The 18,368-nt window shown below is 39.9% G+C and overlaps 1 protein-coding gene across 1 annotated transcript in view; it reads left to right on the top strand.

The window, feature by feature from the left end:
- The window catches only part of LOC118011685 (thrombospondin type-1 domain-containing protein 7B-like), a 156,908-nt gene that overhangs the window by 94,111 nt on the left and 44,429 nt on the right, over positions 1–18,368 (top strand). The gene's annotated exons all lie outside the window — the stretch shown is intronic.

The raw sequence follows: 18,368 nt of genomic DNA, 5'->3' as shown, positions 1-18,368 counted from the left end.
CATTCCATATTTTCTAATTATTATCTACCTAATATTCATTCAGAGTTTGTTTTTTGTTTTTTGTTTTTCATTTGTCTGGCTTTATGAGAGACTGAACTAAGCTTTTAAAAGCTTTCTGTTTTCTGTTGGATCTCCAATTCTGATGGATAATGGAACATATTCTGAGCATCAGTGTGTGTGCCCTCTGGTCTATGGTACTGTAATCCTCTATCTGAACTGAGTTTGTAAAGCAAATTGGAAAAGCTTATACAGTCATTATTTTAGGATCTTAATTAATTTGCAACATTTTGGTGAGAAAATGATATTGCATGACTCTCTACAAGTTCAACACTGCAAACCTTCAGTGTAGTTTTGTGGTTTGATGTTTTATGATTCTTCCTCAATAAGGTACAAAAGTAGTCATTAGACACCTGCCATGTTCTGCAAAATCGAATAGGAACAGTTTAACAGCCAGGAGATCAAGTACCATAAATGGCATCAACAACGCTTTTTAAAGGAAAACATTATGGTTGTCCTCTGAGAATAATAAAATCAGGGATATTTGACTGCTTTAAAATGTTGCGATTTTGTAGAATTGTTCTCTAGTACAAAAATCCTTAAAAGATGTTGGTGAACTCGACATATTCTTCATAGATCCCAAATTATGCAAGGTCTGAAGAGAAGAACTGGTATTAAAGTTCCTATGGTAGCAGGAATGTAATTCAAACAGAAAAGAAGAGGGATATACCAACTCGAGAAAAAGGCACACTTGTCTTGCCTTTCTTTTTTTCTTTTTTTCTTTTATTATTTTTTATTTATTTACTTATTTTTTTTTATCTTGCCTTTCTTATACTTTATTCAAAGGCAAGCTTCCCAGAAGCCTAAGCTTAAAAATTTGTTGGAATGAATATAGTTCACCATGGTCTGTAGCTTTCAAAATGTTACTATCACAATTATATCATAACTATTATATTAGCTATTATGTTGTAGGTTCTCAGCTCAGGGCTTTGCATATATCAGATGATGGGTTTTTTTTTACATTAACCAAAGAGAATAGGAGTGCTATGAAAAAGCTACTGTGATCCTCACAGTCACACATGAACTAGAAGTTCTTATTATACAAGTGAGGATACTGAGGCACAGAGAAGTTAAGTATTGGCAAATAAGTGGGAGAGGTAGGATCTGAACCCAAGCAGTCTGACTCCAGAGTCCATTATGATATACTGCTTCTCAGTTAATGTTGGGGTTGAGAACTTGACTTTTGGGAATTGTTTCCTAGTTAGTGCCTGATGTCTCCATATGGACTTATCACAGGAATCTGTCAGGAGTACGGGTTGGGGTGCTTTCTACAAAAGCATAAGATATAGTTTATACCTTAAATAGACTGAACATCTTTCCCTCTACTTCTCATTCATTCCTTCATCCAGAATTTATTGAGACCTACTTGTGCTTGACATTGTGTTAGATATTTGGGACAATCTTATAAAATACAAAGTGCCATCTTCATAGACTGTATATTATACTGTTTGGGTACTATATAAATGTTGATTTAGCCAGAAGCTCATGTCCATTGCATCACAGTATATTATAATGCTGAACTCTTAGTTATAGCAGTAAATATTTGCCATGGAAAAGCTGTGCTTTAGCACCAAATGTGAAAAACTTATGCACTAGGGCATGCTGGTTGGAGAAGTCACAATATCCACAATTATGAAATTTTAGGTCCTAATATGTAAATTTCAACACATTTTTTGATTGTAGCAGGAAATGTATTTTCTGTTCCTTCTTGAACATTTGTCTTCCTAAAAGGAAATTGGATATGACACCAAAGTACAATCCATAATTAGATCTAAAATTAAAGTTTTAATTAAAAATTAAAAAAATTGCTTTGCAAAATATACTCTTAAGAAAATGGGGGAGAAAACATAGACTATGAGAATATATTTGCATATCACAAGTCTGATAAAGAACTTGTATCCAGATGTTGGTTTGCAACCCCAGGAGCTTACTGGATATAATCTGAAGCTGGCCCCTGTAAGCATAGGGCAGGGAGAGACCTAAGACAGAGGTGGGCCGTTCCTGATTGGTAGGTACCACTTTTAATAAGCAAAGAGAACTTAGATACGGGGCTTGTCTTGGGTGGCTGCAACATGAGATTTCTGATCCTGCCTGCCAAATCTTAAAAATTTATATGGAGTTCTTAAGTGGGTTCAGTCACATATACTGTCTTTGTGGTCTCGCTACCACATCGCTGTCTCAAGGCTTCTGGGTGTGAAGAGGGCAAGCAGAATGCACATTCCAAGGTCAGGGGAGGGGGTGAGGAGCGTCTAATTGCCTGGGTCCAGCTCACAGGTCACCCAGCAGTTAAGACTTCTTCATGACCTCCTGCAACACTCCATCCCTTGTGACCAGCTCTTACGATGTCCCACAGTGCCTCCTTCCACAGTGTGCTCTGAGGAGTCACTAGAATGGAGGTGGCTTCTTTGGCAACAATGTGGCTACACTGGAGGCAGATGCCAGATGCCACAGTGATGATACAGGCACATGCAATAGAAAACATAGATTAAGACACTGATTTTCAAAATCAGTGACAACTGTTTCCACCAAGAGCCCCTTGTTCCATTGATTTATTAAGTCCTCTAGCCTGGAGCTCAGATCATTCAGGGTGTCCTCATGTGATTTAATAAAGATGCTATATTAGCATACTCCTCAGGTTGAACACACAACATTCTGTTTGGAGAAGAGCACAGGTGCCTCCTTGTGAGGTAGAATAATGTCCAAGGCCATCCTGTTTGGGAGGACTGCTTTTCTCATTAGAGGCATTTCAGTGTTCAGGAAGGACAGACTTGGTTGGCTATGATGTAAGGCTCTCCGGTGGATTTAGTAAGGGCTTCTATATGTGCTGTAACATCCCCCAGGCCACAGGTGGGAAAGCAAAGAAGGCATCCAATGATAAGATCAGTGGAAAACAGACTGTGCCCCTCTGGCCTTGGGGAGAGGGCGATTGGCAATTGTTAACGTGGGGTGGATTCTCTCCTATGTCCAGGGAAAACCCAGGGTGCAGCAGCCCAACCACGCAGGTGGAAGCCACGGCCAAGAGTTTGTGCCACATAACCACTGGCTCCCGTTCAGGGCTACTTAATAAGTACCTGGCAGCCGTCCCAGTCAGTGCCAAACCAGCCACTATCCTCTAATATGACAGAATGACTATATAGTTTTGGTGATGTCCATCCCATATTTCTTGTACGGTTGAGTTGGTTCTGTCTAGGGTGATTTTTCTGTTCCTAACATAGGGCTACCCAGGTATTTAGTGTCCATAACCTGGGGTAAGCCACATAGACCTGTCCCAAATCTGAGCATAACCACCCATGGCTTTGATGATGGTGTTTTTAGGACGCTTCTGGTCAGCAGTTTGGTGGGCTGCCTGTGTGGTTTGATTGACAGTAGAGGAAGACCTGGGCCCACTGTTACTGGTAGTGTGTGGCACAGATTTCTTGACTAGTATTGGTGATAGCAGATGAATTAAGAGTACTAGTCCTAACTTGTTCTTCCTTAATGTATTGCTGTAGAGCTTTCCAGCCCCCTCCCTGGAGTGGCAGTACCACCATGGCAAGCTAGAGAGGGACAGCTGCCCACATACTCAACAGTTGTGTTGATTCCTTTGTTGGCCATACGAGTGGGTCCACTGTAGAAAAGTATTTCTATCAGGTGCCCATCTTGTGACCAGATGCCATAGGAGCGGCAGACGTCTAAGGTCAAAAAGACAAATATTTCATAGGAACTTGCATAGGAAGCCCTTCTTCTATAAAAATTACACCTGTGGCCTAATCCTTAGATGTTAATGTGGCAGCAACTTGAGGAACGTGACCTGGTTGTGCACACCACACATGTTGGCTGGAGGAGGCAGCATTGTCAAGTATGAAGAGATGGACTGGGGGCAATAGGCCAGACCAGGACCCTTCCCTTCTCCCCTCTTTCATGGGTCATGTTCCATTCCAGCTCTAGCGCATTTCAACAGGTCACCTTACAGTAGGACAGTGGGGTCCCAATGGAGATTGAGTACCCCTTACTGAGGGGTACAAAGTAACACACCCATCCCATTGCAGATCCCTGTAGATAACTCCTTTCTCTGGCGTGAAGGGGCTTGGTGTTCTCAGCAGCACAGCATGGTGATCCACAGTGAGAGTTGGAGCAATGACCATTTCCCGAGACTTCCATACACCTTCATGGTATTTGGTGCCTCAGCAGAGGTCCCCAGTCAGGCATATGGAACAACAGGCTCTACTGGTTGATCATTCAAATGTATTAAAAGTACTTGGGACAGTCCACCCAGTCAAGGTGGTTTTACCTGTTATTAATTTAATGTGCTGTTTTAATATTCCACTTTTTCTCTCTACCAACCCTGCTACTTGCAGGTTGTAGGGGAGAAAGAACCTCTATTTAATGGCATATTCTTTTGCCAAGTCTTGCATATCATGACCTTCAAAATGTGACCTCTGGTCACTGTCTATTCAACAAGCACATCCATACATGGTACTCTTCTCTAACCCCCTAACGATGGCAACCTACTTTGCATGGTGACAAGGGAAAGCTTGGGTTAGGTCTGATGCAGTGTCCACACAAACCAGGACATATTTAGAAACTTCATCCAGCGGGGGCCAGGGCCAATACAATCAATTTACCAATTTACCAATCCCTCATCAGTTTCCTCCACTCCCTCTATACAGGCCACAGGGGCTGCCACAGTAAGAAGGACAGGGGCATTTGGAGGATCTACACATTTCTAGAGACAGTGGGCTGGTGGACAGGGTGCTCCTCTCCTGCAAATCAGTTTGCCACTTAGCCAAGAAGGGTTTGAACCATGGCAGAGGTGGGTTGATGGGACATATTCTCAAGCCACCCTTGATAGGAAGGGAAGTTCTTACCTTGATATGCTGCTGTTCCTTTGAGGGAGGCTCAACCTGCAGGAGCTCTGTTATACACTGCTAGGAGCTTTACCTCTATGGGGCATAACAGGTTTTTGATCCCTTCCAGAGCTAGGACCAAAATCCTAGGGGTACTCTCTCCTTCCGTTCTCTCTGCCAAGGTGCCCAACCCATACCTTCCAGAGTCACGGACACATGTAACTCAAATGGTAGCTCTGCTTGAGAGATGACCAGAGCTCTACTCTGCTTCATTAGAGTTTTGTCTTCTCAAAGGCGATTTACTGTTCTGACTCCTAGTCCCTTATATGTCCTTTCTTTACCAGGTGGTATAAGAGATGGAGGCACTGTGTCAAGTGGGGAATAATTGTCCTCCAAAACTCCCAAATCTCTGTAAAGTCTTGCTCTGACTCACATTTTTAGAGGTTTGATGAGCTTACATTTTATCAGTCACAGCTTCTGGGACAACATGCACCTCCCCTGACCAGATGACTTCCAAAAACCTTCAGATGGTTCCTGGGTCTTGAATTTCTGTGGGTTCCCACACCCATACTCTCCCTCACAGATACTCCAGCAAAGCCTGCAGGGTGTCCTGCCATAGAGGCAGTCTTCACTTGTTAACATTGTATCATCAGTGTCATGGGTCTATTTTACTAATGTGGGGAAGGAAAACGGGAACAGGTCCCATGATATATGGTGGGGCTGTGCAGGTAACCTTGGGAAAGCACTTGAAAAGTCCATTCTTGCCACTCTTGCCCCTTTCACGTGGAGGTAAATTGATTTTGTGATGGCCGGGGGTATATTGGGAAAGGCATTTGCCAGGACAGCATGGTGCACTCCTATCACCCTGGCAAAGGCATCTCAAATAGTGGCAATGGTGGGCACAGCTGCATGCATAGGGGACATTATCTTGTTCTATTCTTGGTAGTCTGAGGAAAAAAAAAAAAAAAAACTTGGTAGTTTTTTACCAGCTGTACCAGGCTGTTGAAAGAACTATGGACAGGATGTACAACAATCATTCAGTGCAGTTCTTAGATAGTTTCTCCGACCTCCTTATGCCCCCAGGCAATTTATATTGTGTGACAATTACCACTGTTGGGATGGCAGGCTTACTGGCTGCCAGTTGGCATTTCCTCTTAACACTGGTTTGATGACTCTAACCCTGGGGTGGAATTCACTGATAGAGGTCTGCAGAGTTTGACCTTGGTAAGATATCAGTGCCCAATATATTCTCTGGTATTGGAGAGATAAAAGCCTCATATTGGGGGGGGGTGAGTTGAGAGAATGTCCAATCTGCAGTGTCAAAAGGACCTTCCTGACTATACTTTTTGTCCTCCCTTTTGATGGCACTGAAGGACCAGAAAACTTCTGAGGGTTATTGTGTTATTAGAGTATATGCGGCTCCTATATCCTCCATACCTGTCACCTTTTGTGTATTTCTGGAGGACTAGTGAATACTGAACTCAACATGAGGTTTCCAGTCTCCAGTGGCTCTCACCTGGAGGCAGTCTTGGTCTGCATCCTATCCCCAGGACATGGGAGGCACTCACACCAAACAGGACTATATCTTTGAGGCCTCTGCTGGAGCAGGTCAGGCATCATGGGTGGTAGGGGTAGATGGGGCAGGTCTGAACTATTGTCCAGGTTTTAAGGCTTTCCATAGGCCAACCAACACAGCATTAGGTTGTCAGTCTATCTGTTTACATGAGGGCCCTGCAGCAATGAGATCATTGCTTTAGGTTTATCTTTACCTGACCCTTTACAGCCAAGTGGGATAGCCTTTTGGCATTCTGAACTCCCTCTGTCTTGGGTTTTCTCCAGAGCTCATGTGCATTCCTGGAATTTGTCACTTCCCACCAGATCAGCAATGGATACTAGGGGCAGACTGGAGTATCTTAGCTTTCATTCCTGTAGTGAATGTGGCCTGATCAGGACAGGGTGTAGATGGCCTGTCTCATTCCCAACTCCCCAAGAATTTGTTGTACTTCCCTTATAGATTTTCCTCATTGGGCCAAGCCTCGGTGCAGGGTAGAATAATCCAATGTATAAGGGAGTGAGTACCTTGAATCCTCCTACTTCTATGCAGGTGCTGCCAGAAGGCAGGATGTATGGGATATTTTACATTATCTCTCTCTTTTTTCTGCCCTGTGGAGAAATGCTATGGTGCCCTGTATCCCATAACTGCACTAACCACGTCTGGACATTTTCCCTGGCTTTTCATTGAAACTTGGCAGCTGTATCAGTAAGGTTGGTAGGCATATATTCTCTCATCAAGAATGTTTCCTGAATTGGGGGCTGCCCCACTGCCTGGGGTGGCCGTTGCTATGCTTTTGCTTTCCTTTGTATCAGTGGTCAGAGGGCATGGGACATTCCCCTGTTCACTGTCAATCACAACATCCCCCTCTTCATTCTCCTCTTTTCCCAGGGATTCCACCACTTAGCATCCAATCAGGCTTTGTCACAAGTGCTTGGACTTTAACTGCAGCAGGTTTTGCCCTCCTGGCTTTGCAGAAGGGCACACTAAGGTCTCCAGCTGATGATCCTGCTCCCCCACCTTGTCGACCATCCCTGAAGCTGGCAGAGTTTTGGATGACCATCTGTCCTTCTGTATCCTCAGCTCTTCCTCCAACTCCGGAACCCGAGCTGCAGCCTCTAGTGGGGCCTCAGTGGCCAGCCCACCGTAGCACCCTTTGTTCTCTTCTGAACTGCGGTGCGCTGTGCACAGATCTCACACAGGGGTGTTAAAAAATCACCCCTATTGTCTCATAATAGTCCACAGGCATCTAATATATGGGCCCCTCCTCCTCACATAGAGGTTGATGGCCAACTCATGCGGATGCCTCCTTCCTGGCTGGCTCACCAACTGTTAGTTCACAAGCTCCTTGGGGCTTCTCAGGTGTGATCTGAAATTGGCCCCCATATGTGGAGGGCAGGAAGAGATGGAAGAAGGAGGAAGACCACTTCGGATTGGTAGGTGGTAGGTTTAATGAGTGAGGGACCTTACATACAAGGCTTGTTTTGGGCAGCTACAAGATGAGTAGATTTATACACCTGCCTGCCAAATCTTTAAAGTTTATATAGAGGCCTTAAATGGGTTGGTTCAGTCATGTATTCAGTCCAGATGGTCTCAATACTGCATCAGTATCGCAAAGCCATGTTTTTGGGTCAGCCTCTGGGAAAGGAAAAGGCAAGTGGAATGCATATTCCAAGGACAAGGGAGGGAGTGAGGAGCCTCTGATTGCATGGGTCCAGCTCACTGGTCTACCAGTGGTCACATCCTCTCAATTCCAGACTTTATAAAGAACTCTCAAAACCTAACAATATGAAAACAAACAACCTGTTTTAGTCAACTTTGGTTGCTTTGGCAAAACCAGATAAGGTGGCTTAAACAAGGGACATTTATTTCTCACAGTTCTGGAAGTCCAAGATCAAGATGCCTGCATATCTGGTATCTGGTGAGGACCTGCTCCTTGGCTTAGAGACAGACACCTTCTTACCATGTGCTCTTCTTTTTCTTCTTATAAGGACACTGATCTTATCATGAGGGTTTCCCTTGTCATGAAAATCTAAGCTTAATTTTCTTCTAAAGGCCCCACTTCCAATACCATCACATTGTGGGTTCAGTATATGAATTTTGAAGGAACACAAACATTCAGTTTACAGCAAAACCCAATTACAAAATGAGTCAAGGATTTGAATACACACTTTACCAGTGAAAATATAGAGAAGACAAGCAAGCACATGAAAAGATGTTCAACATCATTAGCCATTAAGAAAATATAAATCAACATTTCAGTGTAATCTCACTGTACCCCTATAAGAATGATGAAAATTAAACACCAAAAAATATGGTCCTATCAAGCATTGGTAAGAATGCAGAGCAACTAGAATCTCCATACATTGTTGATGGGAAGGCAAAATGGTATGGCCATTTTGGAAAATAGCTTGGCAGTTTCTTATAAAATCTACACGTACATATCACCTAGTGTTACAATGAACACCTAATTATTTATGCCCCCCAATGAAAACTTATATTCATATAAAAATCTATGTGAATCTGTTCATAATCACCAAAATGTGGAAACAACCCAAATGTCCTTCAACAGGGGGAATGGATAAACAAAATGTGCTACATCCATACAATGGAATGCTACTCAGATCAAAAATAAATAAATAAATAAATAATAAATAAATAAATAAATTCTTGATACAAGCAATAACATGATTGCTCCTCAAATGCACTTTGTTAGAAAGACTACATGCTGTATAACTCCATTTTTTTTTTTATGACATTCTGGGGGGAGAAAAGCAAAACTATAGAGACAAAGAACAAATCAATGATTTCCAGGGATTAGGATTGCTGGGGACAGATTGACCCCAGAAGGGCAGCACAAGGATATGTTTGTGCTGATAGAACTGTTCTGTATCATGATAATGGTAGTCGGTACAAGGCTCTATGCATTTGCCAAAACCCATTGAACTGTACAATACAGAGGGAATTTTATTGTTTGTAAATTAAAAAGTTTGTGGATAATGATAAATAATGAAAAAACCCACACATTGGCAAGTTTTCTCGTGTGAGTACCTTAATGAAGTTCATTTCCCTTGACTTTGTTTTTCCATTTCTCAAAATTTATTCTTAGGAAATCAATCAATGTTATAGTCAAGAATATTCTTTGCAGTGATATTTGTCACAGAGAAATTGAAAACATCTTAATTGTGCAATGATAATGAGGTAGCTAAATAAATTATATTTCTTATTTACAGGCATTCAAATTATGTTTCTGAAGGTTAATTATATAGAAAGAAATGATCATCCTTCACTGCTGTACTATCAGTTTACTCTATTGACTTACCCAGTTTAACTTAAAAATATTGGTTCTCAAATATTTGCAAACCTCTAGACAACTTGAAGTACTTTCTAAAGGTATACCACATATTCAAGCTGGTCCAGATCCTTTTCTGAATAGCTAGATATATAAATAGACAGGTAGATAGACAAAATGAATAATATTGTTTCTGCCTTTATACTCATTTCAGTTCCTCTTTTATTTTTCTAGCTAAGACAAAATTAGGATGGAGAATAGAGATAGTATCTTTGATCTGAATCATTTTTCTATTTGGGATATACTTTATCCTCATTTTCACCAATAATAAAAAGGCACATTATATATAAATGGTGCTTTGCAATTTCCAAAGTATTATTTTACATTAGCCTCTTTGATCTATCACCAGACCGAATAATATAATCAGGGATGATAGCAGTGCCCCTCCTACCACTTATCCAAGGCATCCGAAGCCTAAAAAAAGTCTAACAGTTCTCTAGGGCCACATTTTGGTTAGGCGTTTAAGGCAGAACTCTAATCCAGACGTCACAACTTCTCATTAAATATTCTATTCTTTATAAGTCACTGTTTATTTACTTCAAGATTTTCCCTTTTGAAGAAGCATGTCCTACATTATATATTCCATTATTATCATTCTGGATTCATCTTGTTAAAAATACAGAGAATCTTTATAAATTCTCATGACAAACAGTTTCTCTACTAAATGATGTCATCAGATTGTGTTTTGAGATGTAACAGTGTGCTTTTTTTTTCATTGTGGACAAGACCCATTCCCCCACATCACCTGATTTGTGAGCTATCCACTGTGTCCAAAAGATCAAGATTATTAGACCTTGAATGCAAACAGATATGTAAGTCAGTGCCCCAAAATGGCATTTGAAGTTCTTTTCATGAGAACAATAATCCTGAAAGCCAGGATTCATATGCAAGAGCCAGGCATGTGGGAGAGAAGTGTTTTGTAAATTCCAAATAGCTCCCTGTAGATATCAAGATGGGAAGCCAAAGGACTCTATATAGCTTTAGCATCAGCCAGAGTTCTACATTGGCCAGTTTCCTGGGCCAGAAAGGAGGAGCCTAGAGAGGATATCAAGAGAAGGTACACAGATGAGTTTCCCTGCCCCTCCCTTCTTTTGCAAATGAAATATTGGGCTGTGAAAATGAAAACTATGGATGTTTCAGGTAGGTTAAAGGGAAAGAAAAAGCAGAGGGACTGTTCCCTTGTTTGACACGTTGGGAAGCAACTGTGCACACACGTTTCCTGCACCACACGTATAGGAATGGGGCTGCAACAGTGAGATGATGGTGTACTGTGTTTAGGCACAGGATGGACACCAGAGCTCACCACTTACCACCCTCCCAATCTGGTCTCCCTGGGCCTATTTAGGACATGGGAGCATCCCAAAATCCCTGTATGCCCCAGTGTGGGATGTGGAAGTGTTGACTGCCCCAGGAAAGTGGACACAGCTTGGAGTCAGGTCTAGATGAGTATGACGTATGTGGACTAGAAAATCAGAAGCTATGTCGGAGACCCTGGAGATTAACAGTAGAGCAGGTTCATCTTTAAAAACTAGGTACTGATATACCGAGACCAAGTCAATGGGAATATTTCAGTAGGAACTTTAAATGGCTATATCTATGTTTCCCCATCCCTTCCCAATTCCTGTCTGTCTTCGACTACCAACCAGAAATTGGGGCTTGTGAGCAAATTGATGTCATTTTTAGAAAAAAAAAAAAAAAAAAAAAAAGTTATTTTCCAAGGTCCAGTTTTGGTAGATGTCAAAAACAGTACTATATCGTAATTTTTTCCCCATACCTAAGATGTAATGAGTAATTTTCAAACCTTTTACACACACACATGAAATAGTGGTTACTTTCTCCTGGAACATGTGAGTAAGCCCAAGGAAATGTGACATTTCATTACCAAGACATGTTGTTAGATTTTAGTTTGTTTTTTGTTTTTTCTTTGAGCAATTTTAGTTTGTTTCTAGTGTTTCTACTCTTTTGCATTTTCTCTCACCCTGAGTAACACTTAGTACAGTACTCATGACCTAAAGATATTGTAATCCTCTACGCTTGACTGACTCTACTGGATCAGGCCTGTGGAGCCATGTACATAAATTGTCCTGAGAGTGGGTAGAAGATAAGGAGTGTCAATGAAGCATCATGTTTAAGAAATAGGCTCTAGAACTTCATTGCCCAGGTCCAAATTCAAGCTCTACTATTTTACTTGTGTTTGTCCTTGGTCAGGTTGTTTTACTTCTCCAAGACTCAATATTGTTGTGTCTAGGATGAGCATAATGATAGTTCTCACCTCATAGTATTGTGACGTTTAAATGAGCTGATACGTGTAATTCACTTAGAGTAATAACTGACATCTGCTACATACGGTGCATGAGTTTACTGTTACTAATGCTTTGAGGATTACATGAGTTAATAACTACATGTAAAATGTGAGATTGTGCTGGGCACATTCTAAGTGATCAAAGTGTTAGCCTCTCTCATGATGTTATAACATGCTGGAGAACTTCATATAGCTGTTCAGTTAGGCTTCTGAACAAGCAGCTCACCTGCCATGTAGATGAAATTTCAGCTAACTTCTGACTTCTGTAAACATATTTACCTTGGAAATATTGTCTTCTTATTTTTAGCTGTTATTATTTTTTACCAGTTCTTTTGAGTCCCTCCCCCCATTCATCTTAGCCTTTGTTCTTATGTTCTCTTTCTTTCTCTTTTATTAGCTATTAGAGTTTTATTGTTTCTTTTTAACTTTATGAGTATCCTTACATCCTTATTATATATTTTGTTTTAGCTTGTGTCTGTGTTATTTATCTAACCATACATTATACTGTTTTTGCTGAGTGTCCCTACTTTCCTCTTCCTATCCGGTCTTGCGTTCTGTCTTATTCTACCATCCTTCCATTCTGAGCTTTTTTTCATCCACTTATCATTTCCATTTTTGCAAAGGATTGCCATGTTCTGCCCCACCCATGATGCAATTCCCAGATGATCAAGGTGCCCACCCCTTTGGGCTTATTCTTTCTAATACTAAATTTATTTGTTAGCTGACAATAGATTGTGTAATCTCCCTTCTTTATGTTTTGGCATCAGCCAGAAGTAATGTGATGAGGAGTGCACATGTGAGGTAGGAGCCAGGAAGCAGTCAGCATCATAGATAAGAATATAGTTTAAATGTCTAACAGATATGATTTCCAGTTCCATTTCAGACACTTACTAGCTATATGACTCTGAGCATTTTTTTTTGTTGTTGTTGTTAACCTTCCTGTGTCTCAGGTGTAACAGTGGTACCTAACTAATGATGTTACTCTGAATATTCAGTACACCCCCACATTAATGTGGTTGGCACAGAGTATAAGACACTGTATGCTTTCTCAAATACCAGATGCTGATGTTATTTTATGGCAGTTGCTTTTGTTTTTATTATTAGGACCCTGATAATACCTAACAGCGGGTTTCTTCGTCTTCCAATGTGTGTCAACTAGGTAGACAAATACGTTTCAAATTGTGACAAAAGAAGCAGAAACAGTCATTGTGTTGCTGGCATTGCATTGGTGCACATAGATTGTGCTTAGTCCTTAGCTTTTATTTTATCTTTTATTGATTTGAAATAGAAACATTTCCTTAGCTAATTAGGGTCTCAGTCCAGAAGTGGCCAGGGGCTGCTTACCTTTAAGAAAGTAACATTTAAATTTAAAAATGAAATTAAGTGCACATCAATTCCAGTAAATTTACCATGTATTATCTGTTGATGTCTTACTTAGCTGTCGGCAAGCATTTAATCAACATTTATTGGCATTCTTTTCTGAGATTTAAATAGGACATAAAATTTTATGACATGTAGAATATTTTCAATAACTGTTTCATTATTTTCCATAGATAGTATAATGATATACAAGAGAAGATATCAATAAAGTACCAAGAGTGCATTATTTGGGGGAGAGCAAGGTAGTTTGAAGTTTGTATAATGACAAATGTTGGTCTACTTTCCAAATTATACTGTAGATTATATTGTGAATAGCTGGGTTTCTCTTTTCTTCCTTCATTTTGCTTATAATCCTTTCTCTTCTGGTACACATAATATAGGTCAGAAAACTAATTATAGTTGTTTGTTCTTTTATTATAAAAGATAGATAGGGTCGCCTGGATGGCTCAGTCAGTTGAGCGTCTGACTTGATTTCGGCTCAGGTCATGATCTTAGAGTCATGAGATCAGGCCCCTTGCTGGGCTCTGCACTCAGTGAGGAGTCTACTTGAGATTCTCTCTCTCCCTCTCCTTCTGGCCCTCCCCCCACTCATGCTCTTTCTCTCTCTTTCTCCCTCTCTCTAAAAGAAATAGATCAATCTTAAAAAATTTAAAAGATAGATGGTACTTCATAATATTAAATTCTAATTCCTCAGAGGTCACAAAACAAAGAATGTTATAGGATGTAGTATATAGCATAGGTATAGTTTAAATACTGGTTTGCTATGGAAAGCCCAAACTCTAATAGCTTATCAGCATTAAATTTAGATGGGTGCTTGACCAGTAGCCATAGAGTTTGCATGAGCTCTTTATACTTTAAGTAGTATTTGAATTGGAAAAAGAAATATTTTTAGGGAATTGTGAGTGTATTCAGATGCTCAGGAATCTTCACTTCATCTAAGTACTTTTGCTTTTAGCTGGAAATGGGAAGAGAGAAGGACAGTAGTGTGAACTATGGCCAAGACCTAGTCATCTGGCCATCTATGCCACAGTCCCCAGAATCACAAACTAAACAGTGATTAATATGACCCTGAAATTGTACTCCTGGGCATATACTGAAAGTAATTGAAAACAGGTAAGCAAACAAGTACATATATAAGCATGTTCATAGCAGCACTATTCACAATAGCCAAAAGATGTCCATCAGCAGATGAATGGATCAATGAATTGTGGTATATACATACAATGGAATATTATTCCATCATAAAATGGAATAAAGTAGTGTATATGGTACAACATGGATGAGCCTGCAAAGTATTATGGTAAGTGAAAAAAGCCAGACACAAAGGATCAGAAATTGTATAATGCCATTGATAATGGAATACTCAAAATAGATAAATCTGTAGAGACAGAACATAACTTGATGCCTGCCAGAGTCTGAGGAGAGGGAGTAATGGGGAGAAAATGCTTAATGGGTAAAGGGTTTTATTTTGGAGTGATGAAAATGTTTTGAAACTAGATAGAGGTGGTGGTTGCACAACATTGTGGTTTACTAAATGTTACTGTTACTGAAGTGTTTACTCTAAAATGGTTAATTTTATACAATGTAAATTTCACCGTGTTAAATTATTCAAAACAAATGGAGAGGCAACGTTGAAGCAGCATCATACCCCATATTCTCAGAGTCACATCTGGTTTAAATAAGTATACTCCGTGAGGAGAGAATGTGGAGTTTGTCATTATTGATCCTAGGGAGGCTGATGAGGGCTGGAAGCAATTTCACAGTCTTCTTGAAAGATGAATTCAATTTCCCTCTTAAATATATTCTGTTTTATTATGACATTAGATTATCAGAGCTTGTGAAAATCACTATTAATGGCTAAGTTTCTGTCCCATGTGCCACTTTATTTTCCATGCTTGCCTGAGATTTCAGTTGGTCTCATTGATCCATCCGAGAAAATGAAAACAGGAAAGTATAAAAATGCTCTTCTTTTGAGATGGATTCTCTCTGTACAATGGGAAGATAATTATACTGATATGAATGGGCAGATGAGGTTATTCAGGCTCAAGTGCTTTATTTTTGGCTCTTAAATGGTTTAGATTCACCAACCATATAAATAAAATGATCTGGATAATTATAAATAGTTTTTATAGCTTATGTGAACCAGGCTGTGAAGCTGTTGGTTGTTATTTGTACGCATATATGAGTGGCAAAGCCAGTGCTTTCCATGGCTGTAACATCATTCTCTAGATTTTTCAGATAAACAAGGCCATTACGTTTTTGTGGAGCACATCTTTGCAAACAACAGTTTGTTTTTTTTAAAGCTTTGTATATATTGAGAGCCATCCATATGCTAGATGCCTTGCTGGGTATGTTGCATAAATGATTTATAATCCTTAGAATATCCCTGAAAGGTGTTGTTATTTCTTTATTACAGATGAAATAACTGAGGTTCAAAGAAGTTAAGTGACACATTCAAGAGGATAAGTGGTGCTAGGATTCCCCCCTCCTTTTTTTTTTAATTTTGTTTTTTAGGATTCGCCTGTGGACACTTAACTGTATCCAGCTAGGACACTTTGTAACTAGGATCCCATCCTGCAGCTCACTCACAAATTACAGACCCTGCTTACGACTAGTGGTTTGGTTTCCCTGAAGAAAATCTCATCTGTTTGCTCACATGTCTGAATTAGCCTGTATAGACAAGCTATCAAAATGTTGGTGGGATTATTGACATTTAACTGCACTGAGGAAATAGGTATATCAGTTTATATGAAAGCTTAGGTTTTACAAAGCCTTTGAGCTCCTGACATGAATAATGAGGGTGCCGAGTGATGACCGGAGAGGATGTTAAATTTGGGTCTTGGCAAACCTGAGCAACTGGGAATTTAAGGGAGGCAGAAAGATGACAGAAGTTGTGTGTCTGTCTAAGTCATTCAGAATGTGATGTCAGATCACTCTTCCAATATGGATTTTCTCTTCTCTTCATGCAGCTTCCCTATTGTCTTCTAAATACATGGTATTTTCCTACCACCATACTTTCGTTGATACTTTCATTGCCTGAAGTACCCTCTTCCATTGCCACCACGTTTCTGCCTTTCTATTTTTCCTTGTTGAAAGCCTCCTGATATCATGCTAGACCCCAGAGGACCTTCTCTCCCCTGAGCTACAACAGTATTTCCTGTTTGAAACAGACCTTTGGAACTTGGCATTTACGTTCGGACTAAGTTTTCTTTGTATATGTTTATAGCTCATCTCTGATATGAAGCATGAACTCGAGGGGGGTAAGTAATAGTATTTTCACTAATTTTTACCTCATCATACACCTTGGACATAGTACATGCTCATCAAATAGTGCTTGATAATTGTATAACTCTTGAAGGCAGAGTTTTCTAAAAACATATTCATAAAAATACCACTACTAGGAGATATTCTTCTCAAAAAAGTATGGTCATTAGTCAGATAAGGCTGAAAAACACTACCCACCATTTTCACCCTAGGAAATTTACACTGTACATTGACATTTTCAACACTCTGAGTAGTTCTTCAGTAGTGAGACCAACTTTACTGTTTTAACCCAGTATTCACAGGTTTCTCCCACTTTTTTGTAAGAACCCTACTAATACCTATTATTCCTCAAAAATGTCCTTTGCAAGACACTGCTTTAAAGTGCCTTGTATTAGTTCCACATCGGGCTCCCTGCTCAGCGGGGAGCCTCTTTTGCCCTCTGACCCTCCCCCCTCTCATGCTCTCTCTCTATCTCATTCTCTCTCTCAAATAAATAAATAAAAAATCTTAAGAAAAATAAAGTGCCTTGTATTAAAATTATGTTAATAATATTCACAAATGTGGAAATTAACTTTTGATTAGATGCAGGTTGGGCATTTGTTTGGTCTCCTTGCTTCTGTACTTGGGGAAGTACTACCTCTCAGCTGTATTGGTGTGTGTGTGTGTGTGTGTGTGTATGTGGCAGAGAGATAGTATCTGTGTGCATGTATATATGTGTGTAACATACAGTGTGGACTCAACCTGAAAATAGATTAAGACTGAAAAGAGAATGATTGGAACTGGTCTTTCAGCTTGATTATCTGCTAGAATCTCTATTACTTCTCATAATATGCTTGAAAAGTTTTATTTGTACCTCAGGGGCAATGAGCCTGGCCTCATTTACAAATATGAATGCAGATGTTAACAGTGGACTGTCTTCTCCTCCAAGCAGTCTTTCTCACTGTCGGCTGGTTTTATTTACTTCCTCAGCAAAGGAATATCCATCTCTGTAGAATTAGACACAATGTGGTTAATGGGAAAAGCAGAAGCTTTGGAGTCAGAAAGTTTTAATTTGATACCCAACTCAGACCTGCGTGACCCTGAGCAAGTTTTCCTTCTGGAACTGCTGACTCCTCATCTATAAAACAAAATGGGTTACACCTGCCTCCAAGAGCTTCTTACGAGGACAGTGCCTGGCACAAAGGAGATGCCCCATAAGTAGTAGTCCCCTTTGTACTTATTTTTTGCACCAAGCAGATTATGACAGGAGAATTCCACAGGTGTAAAGTCGCAGAGACAAAACTGCCTCCTTCCTATAGATGCCATTCCACATTCTGTGTTGTTACTTCAAACTATAAACTATATCGTTATTCTTCATGTCTTTTGTTTTTATGAGGTGACAGTGAACAGGGCAAATAGTAAGAGTCGAACTATTATCTATAAAGAGTAACACTAGAATTATAATAGTGACCTATTCTTATATAACCTAAAAGAGAATTTTTTAAATTATTATAGTTATTTGAGATATAGAAAAGTAACTTAGAAATGATCCCCTTAGTCTTAACATCTGTTCATTGTAAATACAAAAACAAAAACCCCCAAAACTACCATATATATATATATATATATATATATATATATATATATATATATATA

This window comes from Mirounga leonina, unplaced genomic scaffold, assembly GCF_011800145.1.
Source record: "Mirounga leonina isolate KUSES-001 unplaced genomic scaffold, KU_Mleo_1.0 Mir_151, whole genome shotgun sequence".
Lineage (NCBI taxonomy): Eukaryota > Metazoa > Chordata > Mammalia > Carnivora > Phocidae > Mirounga > Mirounga leonina.
This window is presented reverse-complemented; position numbering and strand designations above follow the sequence as displayed.